This window comes from Crocodylus porosus, unplaced genomic scaffold (assembly GCF_001723895.1).
Source record: "Crocodylus porosus isolate Cpor-Errol unplaced genomic scaffold, CroPor_comp1, whole genome shotgun sequence".
Lineage (NCBI taxonomy): Eukaryota > Metazoa > Chordata > Crocodylia > Crocodylidae > Crocodylus > Crocodylus porosus.
Genome location: NW_017728943.1, coordinates 94289935 through 94299970, shown reverse-complemented (window position 1 = coordinate 94299970; position 10036 = coordinate 94289935).

Here is a 10036-nt window from a genome sequence, read left to right as displayed (position 1 = left end):
TTTTTTTATCAGGGATTTTTCAGTTTTCCCGTAGGGAACACCAGAATTCCTACTGGGGCCCTGTCTGCCCAGAGTTGGCACCTCGGACCCAGTTGGCTGTGGCTGGCCTCTTGGACAGTTGGGGCCAGGAGGACAGGCTTTGACAGTTCAAAGCAGGCCACCACACCCAGAACATCTTCCAGGCGATAGCTGTCCAGATGGCCAGGCAGGGGGCACACATGGCAGTAATGCCTCACAGAGGCCAACCCTGCAGCCACAGCCTACTGGCAGCTGGCTCAGAGTGGCAGATGCTTCTCTGGCTGTAAAGAACCCATCCGGGTCTGGCAGGTGTGCAGCAGGTCACAGCCAGGCAGCAGCCCCCACTGCCAGACTGCTGCAGTGGGTAGAGGGTACAGGGAACTCTCAGGGCTGCTTCAGGAGTCCAGTTGGCACAAAGGGTAGTTTCCCGAGGTACCAGTTGGCTGGGCCCCAGAAGCTCCTAAGAGCTAGTAGCCCTGAGCTACTTGCCAGGGCAGCTTTTTATACTGCTGGGAACAGCACAGGCTCTAGCTCCCCCTGGCTGCAGATCTGGGAGGAGCCAGGCAGGGTTATGTTGCCCAAAGTGGCACAATTTGCTCCACAACAAAGTGTATGTCCAAGCATGTGCGCTGAGGTAAAAAGCCCCAGCTCAAATTTGCACCACTGCTATTTGAGCTGCTGCAAGTGCACATGCTTGCATGTGTGGATGCACCCTTAAGTTCTATGAAATCTGCTAGAAAAGAGAGAGAGTTTCTAGAACATGTCTTTGTAAATACTTTAACATTATTTAAGAGGGTTTTTTTCAAGTCATTTCGGAACTCCTGAAGCATTACAGTTTTATTTTTTTTTAATGATAACAGTTTCATTCCTCAGTGTTGTTAGGGTTAAGTTTCCCCATGTGTGGAGGGTCTGTACAAGACATGCATTTTTAGGATTCAAATGGTGCTCACTCCCTGAATTAGCACTTTTCACAGTAGTGGGTTTATCTTCTTGGGGACTCCAAGTGAAATTTTGCTAACTCTGAATTTCATCCAACGTTCAATAAAGTAATGAAAAAAGACTCCCATTGATTTCAAAGAGTCAAGTCCTAAAAGCAAGCAGACTAATTACAGTCATTCTGGTAAAATAATCATGGTTCAGATTCAGGGATATTAATATAAAGTAAAATGAATGTATATTTTTAGATTTTTTTAGACCTATCTACTGAGTGAGAATATAAAAATGTACAATGATGTAAGTCAATGTACTGGTGGTGCACTTTAGCATGTTCTTTCTTACATGCCTATAAGTATATGAATTACACCAATTCTGACTCCATTAGACTCTCAATGTGGATGTAAAGGGGTTATACAAGAGGGTGGGTACATTGTTGGCAAGTGGGGATAGTTCAAAGTGAGGTCTAAGTAAGTTAGCATAAATGTAGCCCAGGTGTACACAGTAGGGGTGTGCAAAGTGGCCCTTATATGATTCAGATTTGGATATGGTCTGAATCAGGGACAGTGATTCGATTTGTTGATTCAAACCACTGTCCCTGATTTGAATCAGCCGAATTTGAAGATTCAGTGCTGATTCAGAGAATCAGTGATTTGATCATAGACACACCTTTAAAAGTTTTTTTCTACTTACTTCAAGGTAGCAGGCATGGCTTGTGAATGCTGTGATGCTGGGGCATATGGAGTGTCCCACAGGAGCACAGGGGGGCCCCTCCACATGCTCGGTGGAAAACCCAGAAGTGGACCGAAAGTACATCCAGTCTACTTCCAGGTCTGCCAGGGAGCATATTGCTCCCTCCCCCATGCCTCCCTGGCTTGGCGATTGGCCATGGGAGGACCCCAGGTTCCCACCCCCCCAGACTCCGGAGGCATCAGTCACTGAGCCAGGGGGTGCAGAGGGCCCCCTCAGCATGCTCCCTGGCAGACCCAGAAGTGGTTCTGGTCCACTTCCAGGTCTGCTGCCGAGCGCACTGGGGAGGCCTCCTTGCTTCTGTGAGACACTCCATGCACCCCAGTATCACAGCACTTATGAGCCCCTGCTACATAGAGGTATGTAGAAAAAACATTTAAAGTGGTCTCTATGTCTGAATCTCCAAATCTTTCTGAATCAATTTGGAGGGTTCCAATTCAATTCAGAGAGATTAAAGGGTCCTCTGGTACAATTTAGATTCAGGGATTCAGACACTGAATTGGGCCAAATCTCTGGTGAATCGAATCAGGGACCGAAGCTTCACATAACCTTAGTACACCTTTCTCCAATCCAAGGGGATTATCAACTGGCAGATGTGCCATGAATGAAACTACAGACTACTCTGTTTCCTTTTGTCTCAAAGGAGCCAGGCCAGGACAATCTGGAACTTACCTATATACAAATTTATTATTAGTTACATAAATAGATGAAGACAATATAAACCCGTGTACATGTATATACAACTATAAACCTCATGCTCTATAATAGGTTTCCACCACTGGGGTTCAGGTAAGTGACAGGTAAACACAGGTAACTAATAGCAAAGGGGGTCCCAGTGGATTCCCTAAGCAGGATTATAGACTTTAATAAACTGCTAATATACAAATATAGAGGTACACAAAATATAAGGCAAAATATTACACAGTATAATAAAAATATCAACATTAATACATATTTACATCTCTATAAATAAATGCACAATTCTTATGTGATGCTATATCTCAAGGATCTGTGCTACTTTAAAAAGGGCATCAGGCCACACACAGGTAAACGGCTGCTCTGAAATTGGTAAATGGGAAAACAGGAGGACAACAAGTAGGTACAGGCAAGTGTAGGTAAGTATAGGAAAACAATCACTAAATACAAATAGCTGGTACAGAGTCCAGCAGAGTCCCAGCAATGACGTTGTAGCTATAAACTTAGAAATAGAGCACCTCATAATTTGTATATCATTATATCTAAAATATGAGGAGCAGCAGTATCAGGAACCCATAACCCTTTAGTCCTTCCCAGGCCCCCCCAAGCTGTTTCTGGGGCAGTGGCTCCACCCCAGTAGTCAGTGTGAGGAGAAATCCTCAGCACTCCCCAGACCCCAACAAGAGTCTCTAGGAATGTCCTCTCAGAGCACCCTTTGACCTAAGGGAGACTTCCCTTGTCTAGGCTTCTCCTTTGGCCTTACCACCCAGGTAACTCCTTCTCCCCTGTGGCAACTCCCCCTTTCCCCGGGCATCTCACAGTTCCAAGTGTCCCAGGTGGGTAGTTATCAAAAGCAGGCACATTGTTCCTAGCTGGCAGAAGCCTCCTGGGTCTCTGCCCACCCATTGCCCTCTCCTCCTGGGCCTCTGCGCACCCGTGGCCCTGTACACCGAGGGCTTTGCTTTTTGCCCAAGGTTGGAGGCTCAGGCCACCTTATGTGACACTGGGGCTCAGTCCCCCATGTGGGAATTAGCTGTGCACTGTCTGTGCACCGAGGTCCTGGCCCTGTGCCAGGAGTCATAGATGTAAGCTGCCTCAAACAGGTCCCAGTGTCATGATCCCTGCTTAGGACCCACTAGGCAGCACTGCCTGCATCAGGCCCTGGCCGCGTGCCATGGGTTGGAGGCTCAAGCCACCTCACACAGCTCCCAGGGCCTCAGTCCCTCCAGGGACCCTCCGTGTAGCAAAGCCTGCACCAAGCCCTGGACACTGACCGGGGGAGTGGAAGACCCAAGCTGCCTCAAGTGGCTCCCAGGGTCTGGGCTTCATGCATTGCCCCATGCACCGCACTCCTGGCCACTTGCCAGGGGTTGCAAACCCAAGTTGCCATGAGCAGCTCCCAGGGTCTGGACTCCATGCACCAACTTCAGGGCTCCAGGGCTTCTTTCAGGCAACTGGAATCATCCACTGGCTACCTCTCCCCAGATCTTCTTAGCCCTGCTCACTTCTTCGTCCCTTGAAGCATCTGCCATGTGCTGGGCACGCAGCTTGTTTTATTTTCTTTGGAGGCTCTGCCCCCAAAAGTTCTACTAGACCAGCAGAGTGCAGTCTCAAACCAGGTCCAAGGCTTTTCTTTTCTTTTTTTTTCTCTTACCCTGAGCAGGGACGGGACAAATCCCCTCCCAACAGTTATTCAATTGGTGGATGGGCTCCACCGATCACAGTGGAGATTCTTTGAGCCCAGACATGCCAAGCTGTATTGGTAAGTTTACCACATAATATAAATATATGCATTTAGGTAGAAGTAAGTGTACACTGGGTGCATCTACATGAGACACTACTGTGCAGTAGCAATGCACAGTAGCTTGCTGGTGGGCAGTAACTGTGACCCAATGCTACTACGTAGTAGCATATGAAAAAAAAAACATATGGGGGTGTTACTGGTCAGTAACACCAGTTACTGTGCCATCATTTCATATTTGCTTATGCACTGTGCTTTAGTACTTCCAAGGGAAGTGCTAAAGCGTGGTACCATAGTATATGTCACTGTGTGGCAATGTGTATCTGTGCCCTATGTAAATAAATAACAATGTAGACTTAGCTCTTGTTAGTTAGGTAATTGCGAGATATAAAGTGTATGGAAAGAGTGTTGACAGAGGGGAATGTTAAATGTTTTGAGTGTCTTTTCCAAGGGATAAAATCATTCATCAGTAAGAAAAATAGCCCTTAGATTCAGGGGCATATGTGCTTCTGGTGGCTAAATCCCCAGAGGGACCATTCAGTCTCAGAATTAGTGAACTACTAATCCTGATCTCTAAGAAACTTTAAAGTCTGAATGCTGCCCACACTGTAATTGAAACTCTGCTTGTCTGAGTTTAAACCCTAGGGAAACTGCCTCAAATCTATGTAGCAGTCGGTTCAATTTAAAACAGCTTGCCAAAGACCTCGTGCTTTTTTAAAAACAACAAGAAGAAAATCTCAAAAACCTGGTTATAATATTGCTAACTTTTCTAAAGTAATCTAATTAATAATTAATTAAAAGTTGATCTTATTTTCAGCAGTCAAATTGGTTGGGAGGTGGAGGTTATATACCCTTGTTATGTACTAATCATTACCTATGATTGCATTAGTGTGGGCAATCCCCTTCCTGAGAAAAGTGATCTATTAGGAACTCATATGTAGTTTTTTTCTGTCTTTTACCAATTACCTGTTAGTAATACAACTAGTGGACAGTGCTGTAGCAAGGGGGTGGGGGAGAGCAGGGTGACTGCCTGGGCACTGAAACAAAGACACACAGCATGGAATGGAGTTGTGAGCAGCTCATTGGGGGACATGGGTGGGGGAAAGGTGGCTCTCACTGCTGCATACACTCTCAGACAAGCAAGGGGGAGTAGGAGCTTGTGCCCCCAGATCTGTGCATGAGGTGAGAGTGGGCTGCCTCTTCGGGCTTTGTCCCAGGCACCAAACTTAGTTGCTACAGCACTGCTAGTGGATGCTGCTTACTTCTTAATTGTTACTACAATACCAAACTAAATTGCATCCTCCTACAGAGAAAGGCAAACAGGCCAGAGAAGCAGAGAAAACTCCACAGCTTCCTCTGAAGAAAGTACATGAAACAGATGAGTTTGGAAAAGAACCACAGAGAAGGAATGGGGGATAGAAATCTCACAGGCTTAGAGAAAATAATAATAGGAACATTGTCATTATATGTGTTATAACATTATCATTATACACTGAATGCCCAGAAGAGCTCCCCTTCTCAGCCACATTAGGTTCCAGGCCAGGAGTAGTTGCTGGTCAGTGTTCTGGATTTATGCATAGAAATATAAAGGGCTGGAAAACCAGGCTTCAGTAACTTATGTAGGCTGAAATAGAATGAGAACAATGCCTTTAAATAGTATTCCTCAGTACTTCCACAGGGATGGGGAAGATATGAATGGGCAAGGATGATCCAGGACTCATAAGTACTTGACAGGGCATTTAAGGATCATTTAAGGATTCTTGTTTTAGAAGAGCATTGGTCCTACTGTAATAATCTTTTAGTTGTGTGTATGTGTGCAGAATGTAGCCTATAACCAGGGTTTTTAAGTGAGCATATTAATAAGAACTGTGACTACCCCAACATTAAAATTTGTCACGTGATTGTTTTAGGTTAACAATTATACCATGTAGATTGTAATGTTAAGTGATACTGTAGCCATGATGGTCCAGGAATTATGAAGAGGTAAGGATTTCTTTGGGTAATATCTTTTATTGGGCCAACTGTAGTGTTGGGATAGACCAGCTTTTGAATGCAAGACATTCTTTATCAGCTTGTCTAACTCTATCCCAACTATGCAGCTGACCCAATAAAAGTTATCATCCTAAGATATCCTTGCCTCTACCATGAAGATGCAAATTCTTGTACTTACGTTTGAAAGTCACTTGTACGTGATACTAATGAAAATGATTTAGAGGACTGATGCATACATGGTCCTATTAAATGCAACAGTGGGTGCATCTACACATGCACTTCACTACGGAGCAGACTGATTAGCACCTCAGTAAAGCATTATCCTATACACATGATTAATCAACTTCACAGTAAGATAGTATTGTCAGGGACAATGCTGTCTTACAGCAAAGTCATTTACTGTACTGCAATGCATGTGTGGATGGTGACCAAGGCAGCAGCACTTCGAACTGGGGCAGAGTAGCCCTGGGCTAGCAGCACGCTCAGGGGGTCAGTCACATGGGTCCACAATTTCAGCACTCTCATGCCCCAGCCAACCTTTCCACCACCTGATGCCTCCATGTGAAGCCTGGAGCTGACTTTCCCTGGGCCTCCTGCCAGCCTTAGGCTGCTCCACCCTGGCTTGAATTGTTGTTGCTCTGGGTACACGTGTAGATGCTGATCCTGGGAGCAGCATATTCCAGTGCAAACTGGTCCAGAGTTTATCATGTTGCATTAATTGCATATGTAGATGCTTACTGTACAGTAGCCTAATAACTATGCAGTAGCTTGACAGGCAAACATCATGCTAATAAGCCACTGTGCAGTGTTATTAAGCTACTGTGCAGTGTCACAAAAAAAAACCATGCACCAGTGCTACTGCACATTAACACTAGTTACTGCACATTTAGTTAATACTTCATTAGGCAAGTACTAAACTAAACGTGCAGTAACTACTGTGCTTAATGAACATGTAGAGGCACGCACTGTGCATTATCTTTTTAGGACAAAATCCTGACTTTGTATTCAGCTGCTGATAAACTTAGACTGCTGCCTGCTATGCTGACCTGAACCATGTTGTGGTTTACTTGCACTTCCCTGTCTATATATATCCATTGGTTATGTCCTTTCTTATATGTGGATTGCAAGCGCCTTTGACTGAGACTCCTTTTGTTCTCTTAAAGGCTCGTGGCCAGGGACCCTGACACTATGTTAATTCAAACAAATAATAATAGTATACAAATGTTCTTTTGGGGGGGGAAAACATCACTATTTCTCTTTGACTATCAAATATTTCCAAGGAAAATATTACACATTTTATTTGTATTTTGTTAATATAATTCGCTTTTGCACATTGTTAATACAATTTGCTTCAAATCCTTATTTTTTCCAAGTTAACATTCTTTTTATTATCTAAGGTATTAATTTATCAGATCAGTTTGTAGCAGTTTGTTACAATGACAGTAAAAATGGCCTTTGAATTGAAAGGTTAGAATTAATATAATGTGTTTCCAAAGGTCTGATGCAGAATTCTGACAACTAAACCTTTGGGTTAGGATTAATCACTGGTTAATTTTCTAGTAATCAGAATATTCTTTAAATGCTTAAAAAATGTTCATTGGTGCCTCAGGGAAAAGCTGAAGAATTGTGTTGTCCTCAAGCCTGTGTATCCCAAACTTTAGATCAAAATTTCTACGGTGATTACAAAAGCAGCATGGAATTTTCCTTCTCCAAGTCTGAGTTGTATCCAAACTCATGTCCTTTCTGTTTCAAAGGTCTTCAGAGCCTAGGGCCATAGAAGGCTGAGAAAGTGGCTTTATTATGCACTTCACATGGTCCCAATGCACACACAATCTGTGTAGGATCTGTGGATGGAAACCAAAGCCACTGAAATACCAGTACATGTGAATGCTGCCAAAGCATGTACTTGTGTCCCTTTTTAGGAAGAAAAATGAAGAAAGCCAAAAAATGGCCAGGGTTTTGGTATATCAGCAGAAGGCTCACTGCCAATAGTGAGACAAAAGAAAAAAATCACATGCAGTACTGTAACTGGTGTAACCAGGCAGTGAACTGGAAGGGGTGTCAGAATAGCAGCCCCTGAGGAGCTTATGCTGTGAAGGCAGCAGCAGCCTATATGTGGGTGCTATGGCAACAGCAACCCAGGTTTTGGGGGTCAGGTAAGACTCACTCAGCACCATCCACTCCCCTCCCATTTTCTAATATCTCCTCCCGGCATGCTAAAATAGCTAATCAGTCATGCCTCTTCCACTGGCATTTCTTTATTGAACTCAAATAAGCAAATCAATCAGCAGACTACCCTTGCCCAAGCAGAGACCAGTCTGGAGTTTGAATACAGAAGGAAATAAAAATCATCTAGGAACAGATTCCGAGTCTACTTAGCACATTTTAATTTGCACCAAAAACCAAGCAAAGCTCTTACTTTCCCCTGTGTCTGGTAATAGCAGGGAATGGAGTACCTGCTTACAGCTGAGCCTTTCATTTCTTTTCCTCAGGGGCCCTTGATTATGTCTCCCTCAACTGTTGTCTCATTGGCTGACTTTAGTCTTTAGCCCTGTGAATCTTCCCCAACAACTTCTGTGGTTCTGTGTTTTCCAGAAGCCAAGACCTTTTAGGCCTGCCTCTCCCTTTTAACCCACCTGGCCCCCTTCCCCAATTAGTAACTAATATTGGCATGTCCTTTTTGCAGGATTGACATTTCAGCAATCATTACAAACTGGAGCTCATTTTAATTCCCCTCTCCTATTATTCTATTCCTACTATATTTAAATCCTACTAGAAGGGGGATAATTTGCATCCCTGCAGTATCCTACACTGTATATACCAGTAATATTGAACCATAGTTGTATACTTTTGTATAGGAATCCAAACACTAGTTTTAAAATTAACTGAAAGCTAAATGGCAGGCCTTTTCATTTTTTCAAGTTGTACCAATATCTCACAAAATATTTTAAAGTTATGACATGGAGGGATAAGAGGAGGAAAGAATTTTTAGCTTCTACTATTTATGAATGTTTTAGAGACAGATCTCTGTGGGCAAAACTCCAGTGGACAAAATCTACAATTTTTCCTGTGACATTGGTTCCATGGACCATATCTTTCCCTCCTGCAAATTATTCTGCTCTGAATTTTTCCCTGCACAAGAACAGCTATTTGCCTTTCAGTTGCAGCTTGAAAGTCTTACTCGTTTCCAGTAATACATCTCTAATCGAAATTGAATGAGTGTCACGAAGTGTGGTTTAGCCACAGAACCCTTACTCCTATTCTTGGCCATATATCATTTCAAACGGTCTCTCTTCCTGACTTACAGTGGGGTTGTTTGAGTCCTTCCATACATATATTTTGGAGAGAATTCTGGAATTGCAGCATTGCTGAAGGCTCACTGCCTGGTATATGAAGAGAATGGGATTTTCCAGCTGGAAGATGATGGTCCTTTTCCAGACTGACCACATGGATGAGATTTCTGGTGTTAACTAAGTGAAATCTCTGGAATTTAGTTTTAATTTCATATGCTCAGAAAAAAATCCCAAAGTAAAGACTCCATGGGCGCGTCCAGATGAGCAAGCATGTGCCTCTTGCCCTGTCTCAAACCTCTTTGAGATGGGGCAAGGGGCACATGCGGGAATGAAAAAATGTTCCCTGTGCTGAAAACTTGCAGTGCAGGGAGAAAATTAGACCCCTGGATATCAAGGGGTCAAAAAACCCCTGCTCCACAGAACAGCAGAGCAAGGCACAGCCCCAGACCATGCCTGCAGGCAGCGCAGAAATCAGTCCTCCAGAAGAGACACTCTGGTTTTGGCCAGAGCATCTCTTTGGTGCTCCTGCTGCCACCAGCACTGTCCAAGGTAAGTAAGGGAATGGGGGTGGGGAAGTTTATGGGCATGGGTGGGTGTCAGGGGTATGTGGGGA